Source organism: Chlorocebus sabaeus, chromosome 9 (assembly GCF_047675955.1).
Source record: "Chlorocebus sabaeus isolate Y175 chromosome 9, mChlSab1.0.hap1, whole genome shotgun sequence".
NCBI lineage: Eukaryota > Metazoa > Chordata > Mammalia > Primates > Cercopithecidae > Chlorocebus > Chlorocebus sabaeus.
Genome location: NC_132912.1, coordinates 65,810,195 through 65,829,656, shown reverse-complemented (window position 1 = coordinate 65,829,656; position 19,462 = coordinate 65,810,195). Strand labels below are relative to the sequence as shown.

Sequence of the window (19,462 nt, the reverse complement as noted above, 5' to 3'; positions counted from 1 at the left end):
CAAGGTTACAGTGAGCTATGATCATACCACTTGCACTGTAGCCTGGGCAATAGAGTGAAACCATGTCTCAATCAATCAAACTTATTTGAACCTTTGTACATTTTTGCTTTTATTAATGAGCTTTTCTTTTAAAATCAGACTTTTAATGGCTTTCTGGCAGTGTCATCCTGCTTGTGGGTGAGACTAATATGAGCTCTAGTTTGTGTTTTTTTGTTATTGTTTTTGTTTGTTTTTTTTTGAGACAGGGTCTCTCTCTGTTGCCAAGGCAGTACAGTGGCAGTCACGGCTCACTGCAACCCCTTCCTCCTCCCAGACTCAAGCGATCCTCCCACCTCAGCCTTCTGAGTAGCTGGGACTACAGGTGCACGCTGCCACACTTGGCTAATTTTTTTATTTTTTTGTAGAAACAGGGTTTCACCGTGTTGCCCAAGCTGGTCTTGAACTACTGGACTCAAGTGATCCACTCACCTCAGCCTCCCAAAGTGCTGGGATTATAGGCGTGAACCACCACGCTCAGCAGAGCTCTAGTTACTGAAGATTACTCTATAGGTTGAACCTGGATATGTTAGAAGACATAGGGGACTTTCATAAAGAAGTTCAAATTGGAATATGTGAGATAGGAGAATCTTTTAAAAGAATTGTTATTTGATGCTTAGGGTATAGTCATATACTCTTAATATTGCTACAGTATAAATTGGTAAAACTTTTCATATCCTTTTATACAGCAGTTTCAGCTCTTGGAATTTAATCTAAATAATCAAAAATCTAGGAGCATCTACATGTGAAGACATTCATGTCACTTTTATGTACAATAGTGAAAAAAATGAAAGCAAACTAAAAATAATAGGTAAAGTGTGTTGTTTACTCAAGCCATCATTAAAAATAATGTAGCAACTTGAAACTGTATATATTACATTACATGAAAAATAAACCAACACGGTGGGTTCATTCACTTTGTGAAACTTCATCACTTAGGATTTGAGGACTTTAAGTATAAACAAATCAGAATATAAAATTACCTGCTATTACAAAGTAGTAAGAGAGTCTGGGCATGGTGGCTCACACCTGTAATCCAACACTTTGGGAGGCTGAGGCGGGCGGATCACTTGAGGGGTCAGGAGTTCAAGACCAGCCTGGCCAACACAGTAAAACCCATCTCCACTAAAATTACAAAAATTAGCCAGGCGTAGTGGCATGTGCCTGTAATCCCAGCTACATGGGAGACTGAGGCAGGACAATAGCTTGAACCTGGGAGGCAGAGGTTGCAGTGAGCCGAGATCTTGCTACTACACTCCAGCCTGTGCCACAGAGCGAGCAAGCCAGCAAGCCAGCAAGCGAGACTCCATCTCAAAACAAACAAACAAAAAAAACAAAGTAGCAAGAGTGGGTATGCCAGTGTGCTGGGGGTAAGGTATTAGATACTCTTGTATTTTCCATATCTTATTTTCATACTTTAAAAAACGTATCAGTTGTTTCTAAAATAATATATTCCTTTTAGTTACAAACATACAAATTCAGCAACCCTTAAGTAGCATAGACTACTACTGGCTGAAGCTCTGGGGTTTTATTAGTACAGTGATGACTTAATTAACAAATCCTCGATGAACAAAGCCTCTTTACCCAAGACTGGCCTTGGTGCAGTAGGCATGAGGGAAGGACCAGTTTTCTCTGAGTTAGATCGGTAGCAGCAGGAACTAATGAGGCAGGGCCTTGAAAGTGGCTCTCTCTCAGATCTAACTCCTCAGGGATTGGCTAAAGCTGAAGCTGAGGGCACTGGTGCACTCCTGGGACCCACACAGCCTGGTTACCCAGGTGTTGAAAAAACAATTTCTGTGCCAACACCATATGTGGCTTTTAAGAGACTCGGCAGGACTCTTGCTTTAGGCAGAGCATTCCTCGTGTGGAATGAGTAAGCTGGAAAACAACAAAGAGGGAATCGCATGTGCTAGGAAGCTTCCACTTGTCTTCTGTGTGCTCCGTTTTTCAATTCTCTGGGCCTCATTTTATTCAACTGTAAAGTGAAAGGAGTAGCTAAAAAATCTCTAATGTATCTTTCAGTTCTAATAGACTACATGTTTAAATCAAGAATCGGCAAACTTTTTGTAAAGGGTCAAATAGTAATTATTGTCTGCTGAGCACTCTGTTGCAAGTGCTCAACTCTCCCTCTGTAGCGTGAAAACAGCCCTATGTAAACAAATGGGTGTGGCTGTATTCCAATAAAACTCTATTTATAAAAATAGGCAGCTAGCCAGATGTAGCCCACAGGCCATATTTTAACAAGCCCAGGTCTAGATGTTAATGTAATAGGAATGTCGTATTAAAAGAATTATTGGATGAATAGGATATAATTCTTATTTCATAGAGACCATTCTCTCAGACTTTTTATTTTTAAAGACTAGGCAAATATAAAATATTATTTCACTGCTAGGATGTAATACCATGGGAAAAAGATTAAAAATACTCTGGCACCAAACTGTTTTTGTAAATTATCTGAAATAGAGCCTTTGACTTCCCAATTAAGGAAGAAAATGGTGTCTGCAACACCTGTGACTGGGTTCTTTTAAGTCTTCAAAAGTTAGGGAGAGAGTCTCAAGGTCCTGTTAATTTTCTTTCTGATCAAATGGGCTAAATCATGCCTTTCATAGAAGGTAGGCTGTGGACCCTTTACTATTTTATTTTTAAAAATTTCTGTTGGCTAGGCATAATGGCCCATGCCTAAAATCCCAGGCTGAGGCAGAAGGATCCCTTGAGCCCAGGAGTTTGAGACCACACTGGGCAACATAGCTAGACTCCATCTCTACTAAAAAAAATAACTTTTTAAAAAATTAAAAATAAATAATTTTTTGGTGGTCTAGAAAGGGGCAGCTGCCATGCTCTGCAGGTTTCAGATCCCCATCTATCTTGGGTTGGGTTTCTATCTTGGTCTTAAGTTATTAGTATTCTAATATGGAGATAAGTCTGTCTTCACTTTGGAGACCTTTGTTGGTTCTTCTATGTCAGGCTTCAGCTAGTATAGTTTGTCTAATGCATTTACATAAAACATGTTTCTAACAATGAAAAAGAAATTACAGGTTGGGATATGTATGTAATTCAGGCCCATTATTACATAAAAGGATCAGCACAGTGGTACTTTATCTGAGTAGGGAAGTCTAAAATATTCTTTGTTGGCCAGCTTGCTTTCACTTTTTTTTTTTCCCCGAGACGGAGTCTCGCTCTTTGCCCAGGCTGGACTGCAGTGGCGCTATCTCAGCTCACTGCAAGCTCCACCTCCCAGGTTCACGCCATTCTCCTGCCTCAGCCTCCCAAGTAGCTGGGACTACAGACACCCGCCACCATGCCCGGCTAATTTTTTGTATTTTTTTTTAGTAGAAACAGGGTTTTACTGTGTTAGCCAGGATGGTCTTGATCTCCTGACCTCGTGATCCGCCCACCTCAGCCTCCCAAAGTGCTGGGATTACAGGCGTGAGCCACCATGCCCGGCCTGTTTGGGATCTTTTCTAAGTTGCAGAACGTGAGTTCCTTATTGGCCTATCCCACTAGCCACAGCTGTGAGCACAACAGAACTGACACATTCCTAGTAATTATACCTTATCTAGAGTGAACAAGGCCACCTTCCCAGCATAGTGACAACTACAGCCCTTAATCTAATGCAGTGATTCTCAAAGTATAGACTCATTGGGGGTGCCCTCTCTGAGGCTTTTTCATGGAATCTCTTCTATGAAGTCAAAACTACTTCACAGTAATTCAAATATATTATTTGCCTTTTTGACTCTCAATGGCAGTAGAGTTTTCCAGAGACTACATAATGTATGATATCACAACAGATTAAATGCTGACAAAGACATAGGAATCTAGCTGACTTCTGTTAACTGGATATTAAAGAGATAAGCAAAAACTTAAATGCCATACTTTTTACTAACATTTTTGTTTGGAATATATAATTATTAAAATATGTAAAATGTAGGTTTATTCAGAAATTTTTTAAGATCATTTTAATTTCTAATAAAGTAAATATTAATAAATATGACTCACAAAATCTATTTGGAGTCCTCAATTTTTTTTTCTTTTTTTTTCCTGGCTTACATTTTTTGATGGACTCAATTTTTTTTTTTTTTTAACTTAAAAAGAGACAGGGTCTCACTATATTGCCCAGGCTGGTTTCAAACTTCTGGGTTCAAGCAATCCTCCTGCCTTGGCCTTCCAAAGTACTGGTATTACAGGTGTGAGCCACAGCACTTGGCCTCAATAATTTTTTAAGAGAAAAAGTTTGAGAACCCCTCCTCTAATGTAATACCCTTAGTTGCAATATTCTGATCTCATGGTTACTGATATCATCTTCACCATATTCCCTCTTATAAAATATTTACTAAAATTCTCCCCAGAGATAATACTTGTTAACAATTTAGTGATTACTTCTAGACATCTCTACTGAGTGCTTACATTCACACATATTATATAATTTTACATTCATTGGATCATACTATGGTCTTTAAAAACTTATTCTCCTGAGTTTAATTTTTCTACCTGATCACTCTCCGAATTCTTATAAAATCTTAAGTTCCTTTTTTTTTTTTTTTTAAAGACAGGGTCTCACTCTGTCACTATCACCCAGGCTGGAGTACAGTAGCATGATCATAGCTCACTGCAGCCTCAAACTCCTGGGTTCAAAGGATCCTCTCACCTCAGCCTCCTAAGTAGCTAGGACTACACGTTTGTGCCACCATACCTGGCTAATTTTTTTATTTTTAGTAGAGACAAGCGTCTCACTATATCACTGTTTTGCTCAGGCTGGTTTCAAATTCCTGGCCTCAAGCAATTCACCTACCTCAGCCTCCTAAGGTGCTGGGATTACAGGCATGAGTCACTATGCTTAACCTAAATCCTAAGGTCTTAAAATTGAAAGGGACAGAAGGATCATCTTATCCCATTCCCAACTCAAGTCAGAAACCCTCTCTAAAACATTCATAACCTGAGAGGTCCATTTCATTTGGTTTTATAAACCCTAAATTGTTAGAAACTTTTTCCTTCTCTTGGATATAAATTTGCCTTCTTGATCACTTTTACCCACAGGTTCTAGTTCTACTTTGGGAAACTATATAGAATGCATCTTATCTGTCTTCACTGGGCTTCATTGTTGGTATTTTCTTCTGTTCTGTCTTCCAGTTCACTAATTCTTTTTTAAGTTGTGTCTAAGCTTCTATTAAAACTATCCGTTAAAAATTTTTATTTTCAATTTCCATTTAAACCTGTCTGTTGTATTCCAGTACTCTGTTAAAATTCTCGATTTTATCTTTAACTCTTGATCAGTAAGCATAGTTATTTCAAAGTTTCTGTTTGTTAAGTTCAATATCTGGAACTGCTTTATTAAGCTGTAATTTCTGCTGGTTTTAACTTCCTGCTTGCCTCTTTATATTACTGTTTATTTTTTATTGTGGGTGATATATTTGCGAAATTGCTTATAGAAATAATTTGAGGTATAGGATGATTCATGTTTGCTTTTGGCAGACATGGGGATATTGGCACACTGTATTTATCTTAATCTTAAGCTTAAGGATTTAGATTATTAGAGGCTAAGCTACAATCCCTTGTCTAGGTCTTTCTACTGCCTGTTCACACACCATTAATCCTTTTGATTCCCACCCTGAGATAAGGAGATTTTAACTAGGTCCATTTCTCTTGACAGACTCTGGGTTCCAGACTTTGTCTTCATAGTATCAAACACCAGACTCACTTCTCTAGGTTTCTGTCATCTTCTGTATTATAGACTGGTAATTCTTCATTCTTTTGTTAGGACTTCAATGCCTTCAAACAAATTTTTTTAAAATATGTCCAGATGTTCTAATTCTTGATAAGACACTTGATCTGAATTACCTAGGCTGCCATTAGTCCCTGCAACCTACTTAAATCCATATTAATATTTTTCTGTCCTTCTGGATTGCTTGGGAAACTGTTAGAGAGCAGGGATAACCCTGACCGGGGCATCTGTACCACATTCAACTGGATGTTCTTTAAGAGCTCCTCTTGAAGGTTTAATCTGATATTAATCAGATAGGAAGTACAGTCCTTATGAACAGATTCAGTCTTCCCACAGAGATGAGTGCAGTTCAGAGGGGCGATGGATACAGTGTACAGTGGCCCCATTTTCCTTTATGTTTATATTCTAGTCTTGTAATAAAACTAATGCTCAGAATGAAAGGTCTCAATTTACGATTTAAGCCAAGTATAAACAAAAAGTTAAAACAAGCTTATTGTTCCAACTTTGACTTAAGTGAAAGAATCGGTTTTTTTATGTGTTTATTTTTGGGATAGGGTCTTGCTCTGCTGCTCAGGCTGGAGTGTAGGGGTGCAATCATAGATCACTGTAACCTCGAACTCCTGGGCTCGAGCAATGCTCCCACCTAAGGCTGCTGAGTAGCCAGGAGAACAAGCACCACCATACCCAGCTAATTTTTAAAAATTTTTGTCGAGATGGGGCTTTGTTGTTGCCCAAGCTGGTCTCACCTTCTGGCCTCAAATGATCCTCTTGCCTTGGCCTCCCAAAAGTGCTGGAATTGCAGGCATGAGCCACCATACCTAGCCTGGTTTTATTTTAAAAAACACTTGTGCTGCCCTTCTTTAAAACATTAATTATATGTATGCACATTTTCTTTTATCTGGTGCTTCTCTAAATTCCTTTAGCCCATGTCTTATCTAACTAGTCATGTGGGAATTTGCTCTTTGGGGAGTTAAATATTGAATGTTAACTTCTAGGTAGTACAGAGCAGCCCAGTGTGTTTCACTTTTGTATTCTACCTTCATTAGCACTAAGTTTTCTATATCAGCTTTTCTAGAATTTTTGTTTCAAAATTGTATTCCTCTAGTTTATTTGCAGTTTTTCTCTTTCTCTTCTAATTGTTTAATTGTCCATCCCCTACCCCACCCCCTGCACCAAGGCAAATGTACTGTCTTTAATCCATATGTGCCCATAAATTCTAAACTCAAAGATTTCTGGTTGTCCCTTTTATTTATGGTATTTTTCTACTTCTTCTCTGTTCAGTATATTTTTGCAAGTGTTTCAGTTTTCTTCAGTGTTCGAGGTTCTCTAGTGTGTCATTTCATTTTCATGCATCAGAGTGATTCCTACCAGTCTTATATGGAGTCTCTTACATGATGATTTTTTTATGAGTAAAGTGCAATATTGAGCAACATTGAAGATTTTATTTCTCAGTCTAAAACATAGTATTTATTTAATAATGAGATGAAAATACAGGTTTTGTGAAAGGGAGAAAGGTGTTTCTCTAAATATTATACCTGTGTCGAAAAGCTGCAAGTGCTACTACCACTGTTTATGACCCCTGAATGATTTCTGCTTTCTTTATGTTAATACTTACTCTAATAGTAATTGAACTCCCAAAAAGATCACGAAGTCCCCAATTGCTAGCTTTGTAAATACATTGATGTGTACCTTGTTTGATGAGATAAAAGCTTCAGTAAGTGATATCACCACCTGTGTGGTTAATTTCAAAATATTGTTTGTCTAATACATTGTCGTCAGTGACAACTGAACAAGAACTTTTAGAAGCAGTTGGCTGTCCATTAATGGCAGATTTCAAGGCTATGGAAACTGTGCCAGTTCAGCCCCGCATTTTTCTATATTATCATATCAATTGAGTCAGTTCAGAGTAGACAAAGCAAGGTTATGGGAACCACCTAGAGCATCATGCACCATTTAACATCAATGCAGCATACATGAACATCTGCAACTTCAATCTTATTAACAGAGGATAGAATGGAAGGCAGTAAACAGCTTTCTTCATCACTTAATTGCAAAATAGTATTTCCTAATTTTTGCATTGTTTATCAACAGCAACTTTATCAATAATTGTATAATTATGGTTGCCTAGATCACAGTGCCCTCATGCATCTTGTCACTTATTATAGAGTGGTCTGAATTTAATTTGAATTTGAACACATGATACAAGGATAATAATATAAGTTCCTTGAAATGTGAGTTGCAGAATACAAAAATTTTGTGTAGTAGGAGAATGACAAGTTATGATTTTTCTTTTACTTTGGGGATTGACACAGGGAAATGAAAGACTGAAAGGCAGTGAAAGATGAGGGGAAGCCACTAGTTAGATTCAAACATAGACCCATTGAATATGAGAGTAGGTTATGTTCCTTAGAATTAATCATGAGTAATTCAATGTTTGCTTTAGGCCCAAATTGAGCTGAATTAAAACAGGATTATTATGCTTAGGTCTTCCCTTCAGTCTCTGTAGTTAAAGAGAAAATGGCAGAAAACTACAAATATAGTGAGGAAAAAGCTATGGTGGCCAAAGTTAAAAATACCACATGCTGAGGAAAGCCTTGACATAGCTGCTCAGCCTTCACTGCTGTTGCTTTTTAAGCCTGATAATGCCACTACTCCTAATTAGCAAATGTTAGTATTACAGTAAGCAATCAAGTACAGTCTTCAGGCTTTGTGGCAGCAGTGTCACAGTGCAAAATATTGAAGAAAAAACGAAGGAAAACAATATAAGCTTAGCCACGGTTATTGGTGTGGTCAGTGGGAGTTGTCTCACAAGAGAGCAGGAAAAGGAAAATGTGAAAAACAATGGGTACATTTAAAGCATATAAGACAAGGGCCGGCTAGTCTGAAAAGTTTGTCTATTTTAATCATGAAAATCTCACATTTTGACTTAAATCCATTTTATGTTTAAGGAAAATTCTAAGACCTGTTCATGAAATTACACTTGAAATATTTTAATTTACGGTTAGAATCTCCTTCCCAAATTAAAAGGTATTAAATTGCATATTGAGTGAGCTCCGTTTGTACTCAGCTCTTCCCAATTGATAAACATAGTCATTTCCTTTTAAAAAAAAAAAAAACCTCTAGAGTTAGATTGTTTTCTCTCCCTAATTAGTCTGTATTTATGCCTTTAATAATTATCTGTTCATTTTCTAGCAGCAAATATTTGTTCTCAGATTAAATTGCAGAAGGAAGAAAAAAAAAGATAGCTACTCACAGTATACTATCCACAGATGATATAGAGTTATGTCCCTCTTTGTGTGGTTCTTGAGTATAATAGACATAACAGAAGCTTTCTTAATATGATAATCTAGTATTTTTTCTATTTGGGGGATGCTAAGAACTGGTTTACTAGAGGTAATAGTTTGATCTGTAGTTATTTATGTTAAAAGATTTTTTTAAAAGGTAATTATAGCCTCTACTATAAACTTGAAAAAGTTGTTCTAACTCTGTGCAGAATGAGCGGGGAGATATTACTGTTTACATACATATAAGCATATATGCCTCTTATCTGAATACCTCAGGGAGCACACTTTTCTGAACCAGGGCTTTGCAATAAATGTGTGTACTACTAACTCTGACACATGTATAGTTCTCCTTTAAAGAACTTGTATGCAAACGTTATTCAGGAACCTCTTCTAGGAGCTATTTATCAAAACTGCTATGATAATAACTTTGTCCTAATGAGTTTCAGTCTCTGTTTAGGGAGTAATCGATAAACTACAAATTAATGTTCCATAATTCACATTATAATGCACATATAATTATTTTGAGATGAGGCAAACCCTATGCATTTAATTTACAGCTGTAATTAAGTAAGCTCATTTGATACTAATTAAGTAAGCCTAAAAGGATCATAGGTTTGTGTATTTAATTATCAAGGTACAATCAGCAACTAATTTCTTGAAAAGCTTTCCTATCTTCAGTTCAACACTGATCTCAGCCCACACTACAATTTATCTTCTTGCATCTTCAGTAGATTAAAATGCATTGTGAGTTGTGGAGAATCTACCAGGTAAGTTAGCTTCTTTGTTTAAAAAATACATATATGTATATATACACATACATATATGTATGTATGTATGTATCTTGCCATGTGAAAAAACAGGCTTAAGAATACAGAAATTCTATAATCTGGCAAAACTATCCTTAAGAAGTGAAGGAGAAATTAAGACATTTCCAGATAAAAGATAAAGAGGTTTATTGCTAATAGACCTGTCCTACAAGAAATGCTAACAGGGAATGTTTCAGGATTAAATGAAAGAATGCTAGACAGTAACTCAAAGCCATATGAAGAAATAAAGAACTCCTGTAAAGGTATCTACATAAGTAAATATAAAAACCAGTATTGCTGGTTTGTAACTCTTCTTTCATTCATGAAAGGAAAATGCCTAGGCCGGGCGCAGTGGCTCACTCTTGTAATCCCAGCACTTTGGGAGGCCGAGGCAGGCAGATCATGAGGTCAAGAGATCAAGACCATCCTGGCCAACATGGTGAAACCCTATCTCTACTAAAAATACAAAAATTAGGTGGGCATGGTGGCACGCGCCTGTAGTCCCAGCTACTCGGGAGGCTGAGGCGGGAGAATCACTTGAACCTGGGAGGTGGAGGTTGCAGTGAGCCGAGATCGCACCACTGCACTCCAGCCTGGTGACAAAGCAAGACTCCATTCCAAAAAAAAAGAAGAAAAATGCCTAAAAACAAATTATATGTTAATGGAAAGACATGTAAAATATGTAATTTATGACAACAACATAAAGAGGGGAACAGAGCTGTATAAGAGCAAGGCTTTTAATACTCTCCAGGCTAAGTTGGTATTAATTCAAACTAGATTGTTACGAATTTAGGATTTTAATTGTAATTCCCATAGTAACCACTAAGAAAATAAGAAATAGGTCAGGCACGGTGGCTCACGCCTATAATCCCAGCACTTTGGGAGGCCAAGGCAGGCAGATCACAAGGTCAGGAGATCAAGACCATCCTGGCCAACATGGTGAAACCCCATCTCTACTAAGAATACAAAAATTAGCTGGGCATGGTGCGCGCTGCCTGTAGTCCCAGCTACTTGGGAGGCTGAGGCAAGAGAATCACTTGAACCCAGGAGGCAGAGGTTGCAGTGAGTCAAGATCGCACCACTGCACTCCAGCCTGGGTGACAGACCGAGACTCCGTCTCAAAAAATAAAAAAAAAGAAAGAAAATAAGAAATAATGAAGTTTTCTCTATTTTTGTTCAAGTAGTATATAAAAATTAGATTATTAGAAAATATACTTAATTGCTAGCTTAGAAGTCTTTTAAATTCTACTGTCAGCTGGGCGCAGTGTCTCACACCTATATTTCCAACACTTTGGAAGCACAAGGCAGGAGGATCACTTGGGCCCTGGAGTTCAAGACTAGCCTCTGTAACAGGGAGACCTTGTCTAGAAAAAATTAAAACAATTATCCAGGTATGATGGCATTCACCTGTTGTCCTAGGTACTCAGGAGGCTGAGGTGGGAGGACCGCTTGAGACTGAAAGATTGAGGCTGCAGTGAGTCCTGATTACACCACTGTACTCCAACCTGGGCGACAGAGTGAGATTCTATTAAAAGAAAAAAAAAAAAATCTGTCAGTCAATCAGCTAATACTTAAATATTTAATATGGTAGACTTCCTGCTAAGTTTCAACAATTGTCTCCATTTCTTCCCACTACATTTTTTAATGTATAGTCAAGAAAGAAGAGCTATCTGAAGTCTAGAGTGACATTCTAGTGTTGGGAAATGCTGGATAAAATGTTCACATTTTCAGATTCCCCGGCCACATTTAAACTCAAAAAATGTGAAAACTTGTCCCCGTGACTTTCCTGAAGGTCTAAAAGATATTTCTGTCTCCATCCCTTCAAAACCAAGATACCTGATTGTGAGGAGGAGAAAACTCCTATATGGTCCAGAGTATGTTGTCTTCAATCTCAAAGCATGTTTAGAGTATTGCCATTGCTATCAGAAATGTGAACTTGCCCCTCAGATCCTAGATTTTCAGATTGAGCGAATCAGAATTTAGGCTTTCCCCCTTCCTTATCAGAGGCCACTGTGGTAAAATATTATAGAAAGTAATTGTTGGCCAGGCACAGTGGCTCATGCCTGTAGTCCCAACACTTTGGGAGGCTGAGGCGGGCAGATCATTTGAGGTCAGGAGTTCGAGACCACCCTGGCCAACATGGTGAAACACTGCTTCTACTAAAAATACAAAAATTAGCCGGGTGTGGTGGCCAGCATCTATGGTCCCAGCTACTCAGGAAGCTAAGACAGGAGAATCACTTGAACCCAGGAGGTGGAGGCTGCCAAGATCTCGCCACTGCACTCCAGTCTGGGCAACAGAGTGAGACTCTGTCTCAAAAAAAAGAAAAAAAGTAATTGCTAATGCCTAATGTTGCACCTTACAGCTCACATAGAACATTTTGTATTATCTAAAATGAGGTATTAAAATAGATGAACAAACTGATATCTGGGCTGGGAGAGAGTTGTTCCTTCTTTTATTTCTTTGGGGTACCACTAGCACAGCTTGTCAGTACATTAAAAATAGAGACTTTTTGGCATTACTTTTTTACAAGATTAACTAGCACAGCACAAATTTCTTGTGCCTAGGTATAACCAGTGTTGAGACTTCACATACCACACACAATTAAAGACACCAACCTTGTAGTACTGACAGCGATATTATGCCCAGTTTGTATATGGTGTCTGGGTCATCTGAGGAAGTAAAAATAGTATTGTGATCTGTGAACAGGCCAAGTCTAGCAGGTGCCATTTGCATAGACTAGAGTATAAATAGTATCCTCTAAAGCTATATGATGTAATGTCCCTAAAATGAATTATCTCCCATCTTCTTTCATTCTCAGAAACAAAAATACTGATTCTTATATTGTTTGATGGAAAACTATTAATTGTTCAACATAACTAGCAAAGTATAAAGACTTGACACCTAATGACTTCTTTTTTCTCTGAGAGTTAGAATTAGTATGTAGCTTAAGAAGAGCTGTAGGCATTTAGAATGATATTTGGGGCAGTGAAGGGGAAATGGAGGCATCAGCTAGGGATAGTTTAGAACCAGTTCTGAATGGAATTGCCAAAATTAGGTATAGTATTAGAAAATATGGCCTATTTTGACACAGGATCTTGAATTTTTTTTTAATAGGCTTGTGCCATTCTTCTTAATCTAATAGGCATTGCCTATCCTGAATTATGGAGAACTGGTTTGTCTAGTGACATCCCATATGTTATAGGAAGAATGTTTCCTTCTTTAAAATTATATTTGATAGACACTTGAGTCAAATGAAGAAATCCCAGATGAAAAATTTCAGAAAGGACATTCTACTCTCTTGTTTGGAAAGTTGTCCCTATCAGCTAGTTGTAAGCCAAAGGAGAAAACTTAAGGGATTTTATTATGCAGCTACATTTTTAAACTGATAACAGTTAGCCTTCCCTGTCCTTTCCTGCCTAAACAGATCCTGATGCTGCAAACCAACATTTCTTTCTGTTTTTATCACTGTTGATGCAGGTTATTTAAAAGAGAATCAGTGGTATGGTAGCAAATGTTTTATGACTGGCTTTCAGGAAAAAATAACGTAGATTAGTAGCAATTGTGTCATGGTTTAAATACTCCCACCATCAATGTGAGGTCACTGAATGCAGATTTGAGAAGAGCTTTGTATATGCAGAATTAATTCTCATTAGCCACTCTGGCTCCAGCACACCACTGACAGTTAAAAGAGGTGGATGACTGATGTGAACAACCACGTGAATGAATGTCAAAAACATTATGCTAAAAAAAGTGCTGAGGTAAGAAGTCAGATATAAAAGAACATATACTGTATGTTTACATTTATTTGAATTTAGAACAGGCAGTATTAATTTACAGTGATAAAAATCGGATCAGTAGCTTTTTGGTTTTTGTTTTATTGAGAAAGAATTTGGCTATGAAGGGATATGAAGGAACTTTCTTCTTTTTTTTTTTTTTTTTTTTTTTGAGACAGAGTCTCGGTCTTGTCACCCAGGCTGGAGTGCAATAGTGCCATCTCAGCTCACTGCAACCTCTGCCTCCGGGTTCAAGCAATTCTCCTGCCTCAGCCTCCCAAGTACCTGGGATTACAGGTGCCCACCACCACGCCCAACTAATCTTTTTGTATTTTTAATGGAGACAGGGTTTCACCATGTTGGCCAGGCTGGTCTTGAACTCAGGACCTCAGATGATCCACCCACCTTGGCCTCCCAAGGTGCTGAGATAACAGGTATGAGCCGGTACACCTGGCTGGGAACTTTCTTAGATAAAAATATTCATAGCAGCATTACCCAATAAAACTTTCTACAGAACTATCAGCGTAACAATTGTATTTTCAGTCCTTGCTTGGGAAAAATAAAAAACCAAACAGCAATTTAAAGATAGCCTAGTAGGCTAGGTGTGGTGGCTCACACCTGTAATCCTAGCATTTTGGGAGGCCGAGGCAGGCAGAGCACTTGAGATCAGAAGTTCGAGACCAGCCTGGCCAGCATGGTGAAACCCCATCTCTATTAAAAATACAAAAATTAGCCAGCTGTAGTGGCAGGCACTTACAATCTAGGCTACTTGGGAGGCTGAGGCAGGAGAATCACTTGAACCTGGGTGGCAGAGGTTGCAGTGAGCTGAGATCAACGCCACTGCACTGCAACCTGGGTGATAGAGCAAGACTTAGTCTCAAAAAAAAAAAAAAAAAAAAAAAGCCTAATTGTAAGATGGAACCCAGTATGCTAGTATATATTTTTAACAGTCAGTTCATAGCAAACCAAGCCCTAGTTTGTTGTGTTTTCTAATTTCCATGGTGTAAATACTCCCACCATGACTCACCGTTCAAAATACCAAGATGAAGGCATTGAATGGTGAGTTGGGAAGAGAAATGTACGATCAGTTCGTAAGCCGGTGTGAACTCAATTTCTGAACTGCTTCTACCAATCACTATTATTGAGGGACTAAATTTTCTTGGTTTTAGTTTAATTCTTTAGATTATTCAATCTTTCCCAGAGCTGTGTCTTTGCCCAGAGACTTTATTAAACCTCAGATGTCTGACTAAGCTGTAGCTCAACTTTAGATCCTTTAACAGAATGAAGAACATGAGGACCTGAGTGCAGTGGCTCACGCCTGTAATCCTAGCACTTTGGGAGGCTGAGGTTGGCAGATCACTTGAGGTCAGGAGTTCAAGACCAGCCTGGATCACAGGATGAAACCCTATCTCTACTAAAAATACAAAAATTAGTTGGGCATGGTGGTGGGCACCTGTAATCCCAGCTACATGGGAGGGTAAGGCAGGAGAATTGCTTGAACCCAGGAGGCAGAGGTTGTAGTGAGCCGAGATTATGCCACTGCTCTCCAGCCTGAGTGACAGATCTAGACTCTGTCTCCAAAGAAAAAAAAAAAAGGAATAACATGAGTATTATCCTTCAAGTATTTCTGCAACTTTTTTTCCCCCCTGGTGCTGCAGCTTCTATTCATAAAGAATGGTGAGGAATACAACCAAGCTTTAAAATCAGTGTACTTGAGAGGTTTTGTTGTTGTTGTTTTTACAGGTAATTAACCATATGTTACACATTTTAATCTGCTTCTAAGTGCAAGAGAGATTAGCAAATGACTCAATAAAGAAAAGACTTCTGCTTAAATTGGATAAAATGGTTGTTTACTGGTGTTTATTGCTATATTCCAAGTAGACAAGTAATCTGTGAATCTAATTTAGTTTATTGGACAATAAATAGTACTCAAAACTTTTATCAGTGTTTGATTGTCAGGGTGCCCATTGAAATTGACTTCATACTTTAGGGAACTTTAATTTTATTGTACAGTATACACTGTTAAAAAAAAATCTTTGTCTTTCAGTATAAACCTATGACATTGCCTTGTGGCATTATTATCCCTGAAATGCTTTCTTGCTCTAAGATTTCTTCTATGCCATAGAGAAAAAAGGAACTTTTGGTTCCCTCCTATCTAATGCAGTTTAGGGTTTTTTTGTTTTGTTTTTTGTAAACTCTAAATATTTTCCATTGCCACCATCAGCAATTCAAATAACAATCTTACTGAGGGAAAGTCCATGATTAGAAATAGCTGCTTCTTCAAAAATAAAGAACTTTGTATTTACATATCCATTTTGAAAATCTTGACCATTGTGCTCAGAAGAAGATATATGATTTTAAGAAGGGTCACATTTAGAATACCAATAATGTCCTACTCCTGCAATAATTGGGACCAGGCCACTAAAAGGAAAGCAACTGATGTTTGGCCTTTCAGTATTTTCTATAACTATGATGCCTTGGTCCAAATTATCTAATAAATGCTTCTTCCTATTCTCCCAGCCCTAAGAGTCCATGGTCTCTTTATAAAGAAGAATCATATACATACAGATATTACCTGAAATTATATGGCATCCTTATGAGGTGAATCCCACATATGTCACTAGGATTCATTTGATTGCCCTGGTTTGATCCAATTCAAATATTAATTCAGGCCAGGTGCAATGGCACATGCCTATAATCCCAGCACTCTGGGAGGCTGAGGTGGGTGGATCACCTGAGTTCAGGAGTTTGAGGCCAGCCTGGCCAACATGGGGAAACCCCCATCTCTACTAAAAATACAAAAATTAGCCAGGTGTGATGGCAGGCACCTGTAGTTCCAGCAACTTGGGAGGCCGAGGCAGGAGGATTACTGGAACCCAGGAGGCAGAGGTTGCAGTGAGTAAGCCAAGATTGCACCACTGCACTCCAGCCTGGGTGACAAGAGTGAGACCCTGTCTCAATAGAAAAAAAAAGGGGGGGGGGGGCAATATGGGCCCAGGGCCTGCCATTCAGACTTCTACTTGTTGTGGAGACCAAGGGCTGGCGGCAGGTTAGTCACAGGTGAAGGAAATGCGGTGAGCGAACCCAGCACTCTGCGAGGGCCCCAACCCCTCCTGACTGGGGTCCAGGAGCTCAACAGGCAGTGACCGGCAACCCCTTCACCCTGGGCCGCCTTCCCTTCATCAACTCTGGGAACCTTACTCTGGGGGTTGCAGTTGGTGGTCAAGAAGAAAACCTTCACCCCAAATATCATCAGTCAGAAGAACCCAAGGAAGAAGTAGCTGTCAAGAAGGAGAAACGTGAAAGGGACAGAGATGGACAGAGAGAGGTTCATGAACAGGGATGAGGCCGCCCAGAAGTGATCCAGTCCCACTCCATCTTTGAGCAGGCCCAGCTGAAATAATGAAGAAAAAAGGGAACTTGGATAAGATAGTGGATGTGTCGGACATGGGACCGTCTCATCATCAACATCAAAAAAGAGAAGAAAGAAATGGATGAAGACACGAAACATCTCACCATACTGGAAAAGGACGATTTCATCGATGACCCCAGGCTGAGGAATGACACTCGAAACATGCCTGTGCAGCTGTCATTGGCTCACTTAGGGTGGCTTTTTAAGGAAGAAAATGATGAACCAGTTGTTAAACCTTGGCTGGCTGGCCCCAAGGAAGAGGTAGGTGTACCTACTGTGAAATTGAAAGAGGAGCCCCAAGATGAGGAGGAGGAGGCCAAGATGAAGGCTCCTCCCAGAGCAGCCAGGAAGGCTCCCGGGCCTCCCGAAGGACATACCTGTGGCAGAGCTGCTCAGGGAGCTGAGCCTCACCAAGGAGGAACTGCTGTTCCTCCAGCTGCCAGACAACTCTCCCTGGCCACCCACCACCCAGCTCATCAAGGCAGAGGTGCAGGGCAAGGATAGACAGGTGGTACTCATCAAGCAGGAGAAAGACCAGGAGGCCAGGCTGGCAGAGAATGCTTCTATCCTAGCCGACCTGACAGAGGGTCAGGTTGGCAAGCTGTCCATCCACAAATCCAAAAGGGTGCAACTCCTCCTGGGCAAGGTTACTCTGGACGTGACCATGGGAACCGCCTGCTCTTTCCTGCAGGAGAGGGTGTCTGTGGGCCTTGGAGGTAGGACCAGGGAGACATGTGAAGCACAAACTTGTGTGTTCCCCCAATTTTGAGTCCCTCTTAGATCACAAACACTGGTAAAATGATCAGATGGAGGAGGATGGCGGGCAGCTGCTGTCTGCTCCAGACATATTGTTCTCGAATCTCTGCAACCCAGGAGAGGCCAGTTGAGCCCACCCACTCCAGCCTTTGGCAGCCATTGTCCCAGTTTCCCCCAGAGCCCACGGGGCTTCCTCCCACAACAACTGTGAATGGCACAGTGACTTTCCCACAGTGTGGAGATGGCACATCCTTGCTGCTGGGGACTTGTCCATGCCATTTATTTTTGTATTTGTGTCTTAATCTCTTGAACTGACTGCATCCTCCCAAGGGAGGGGGGAGGATCTGTGGGAAGATGCAGGCTTTTGGTGGCTGTTGGGGCATCAGGCAGGAAGTGTGACGACTGCAGCTTTTGCTGGTGCTCCCTTCTTCCTCCCAGAGGTAGCGTAGGAGAGAGAGCAAGGATTGAGTCTGAGACTTAAGCATGGGGTCCCAGCTCATCAGTTCCTGGTTGATGAAAAAAACTACCTAACTTTTCTGAGCCTCCTGTTCCTCATCTAACAAAAATGGGGATGATACCTACTTCGCAGGGTTGACGTGAGGATTACATGGGATATTATAGATGAAAACTCCTTGCACAAGGCCAGAACCAGTAGCCACTCAATAACTGTTAATTTCCTTTTAAGTAAATAAATAATCAAGTGTTAATTCAAAGTCCCATGAGAGCATTCTATGTTTTGGAGTTTTCGTTTTGTTTTGTTTTAGAGACAGGGTCTCATTATTTCACCTAGGCTGAAGTGCAGTGGCACAATCACAACTCACTGCATCCTCGAATTCCTGGACTCAAAGGATCCTCCTGCCTCAGCCTCCTGAGTAGCTGGAACTATGAGCATGTGCTACCATACCTAGCTAACTTTTTTTAATCTGTAGACTGCCTCTGTGGACAGTTTTTTAAATTTTTTGTCAAAATGGGATCATGCTTTGTTGCCCAGGCTGGTCTTGAGTTCCTGGCCTAAAGTGTTCGTCCCACCTTGGCTGAGACGACAGGTGTGAGCCACTGCACCTGGTCAGCCTTCTATCTTTAAATAGGATCTGAATCTAGATTCATCAACTCATAAATATGTCCTCATTTTAAAATGATGGAATGATAGAAAGTGAAAGCACCAATCAAATCATATTTTCATTATTTCCAGAATGTGTTCAGCACAGTTAGGTCTGGAAAGGTTTTTGGGAAAAGTTGTGCAAGGTTGAATTTATTCATTCCTTCTAAATTTCAAGCAATTGTATGATTTACTTTTATACAAGCATCTGAAATGCTAAATTATTAAATCCCAGTGGCAGGATCATTGACAACTAGAAACTTGAGTTTATTTGCTTACGTGGTTTACTAAACTAAGCTAGAGAAATATAGTACAGTTATTTACTACTTAATATCAGCCAGAAAATGTATAGTGAGTTCATACTATACTAGATTCTGGGAGTGAATCAAATGTAAAACATACACCAGTCTCAAGGAACTTAAAATCTAGTAGGAATAATCATTATATTCAACAATAAATGTTAATTGAGCACCTACTCTCTACCAGATACAGTACTAAGAGCTGGGAATAAGATTAAGTCATAATTCCTACCCATAAGGAGCTCAAAGTTTAGTTGAGAAGACATTTGTAAAGA

At 39.5% G+C, this 19,462-nt stretch overlaps 1 protein-coding gene and 1 pseudogene across 2 annotated transcripts in view; both read left to right on the top strand.

Annotated features, from left to right (window-relative positions):
* The window catches only part of ADK (adenosine kinase), a 577,446-nt gene that overhangs the window by 507,827 nt on the left and 50,157 nt on the right, over positions 1–19,462 (top strand). The window lies entirely within an intron of this gene.
* Positions 13,544–18,245, top strand: LOC103216757 (DNA-directed RNA polymerase III subunit RPC4 pseudogene; annotated as a pseudogene).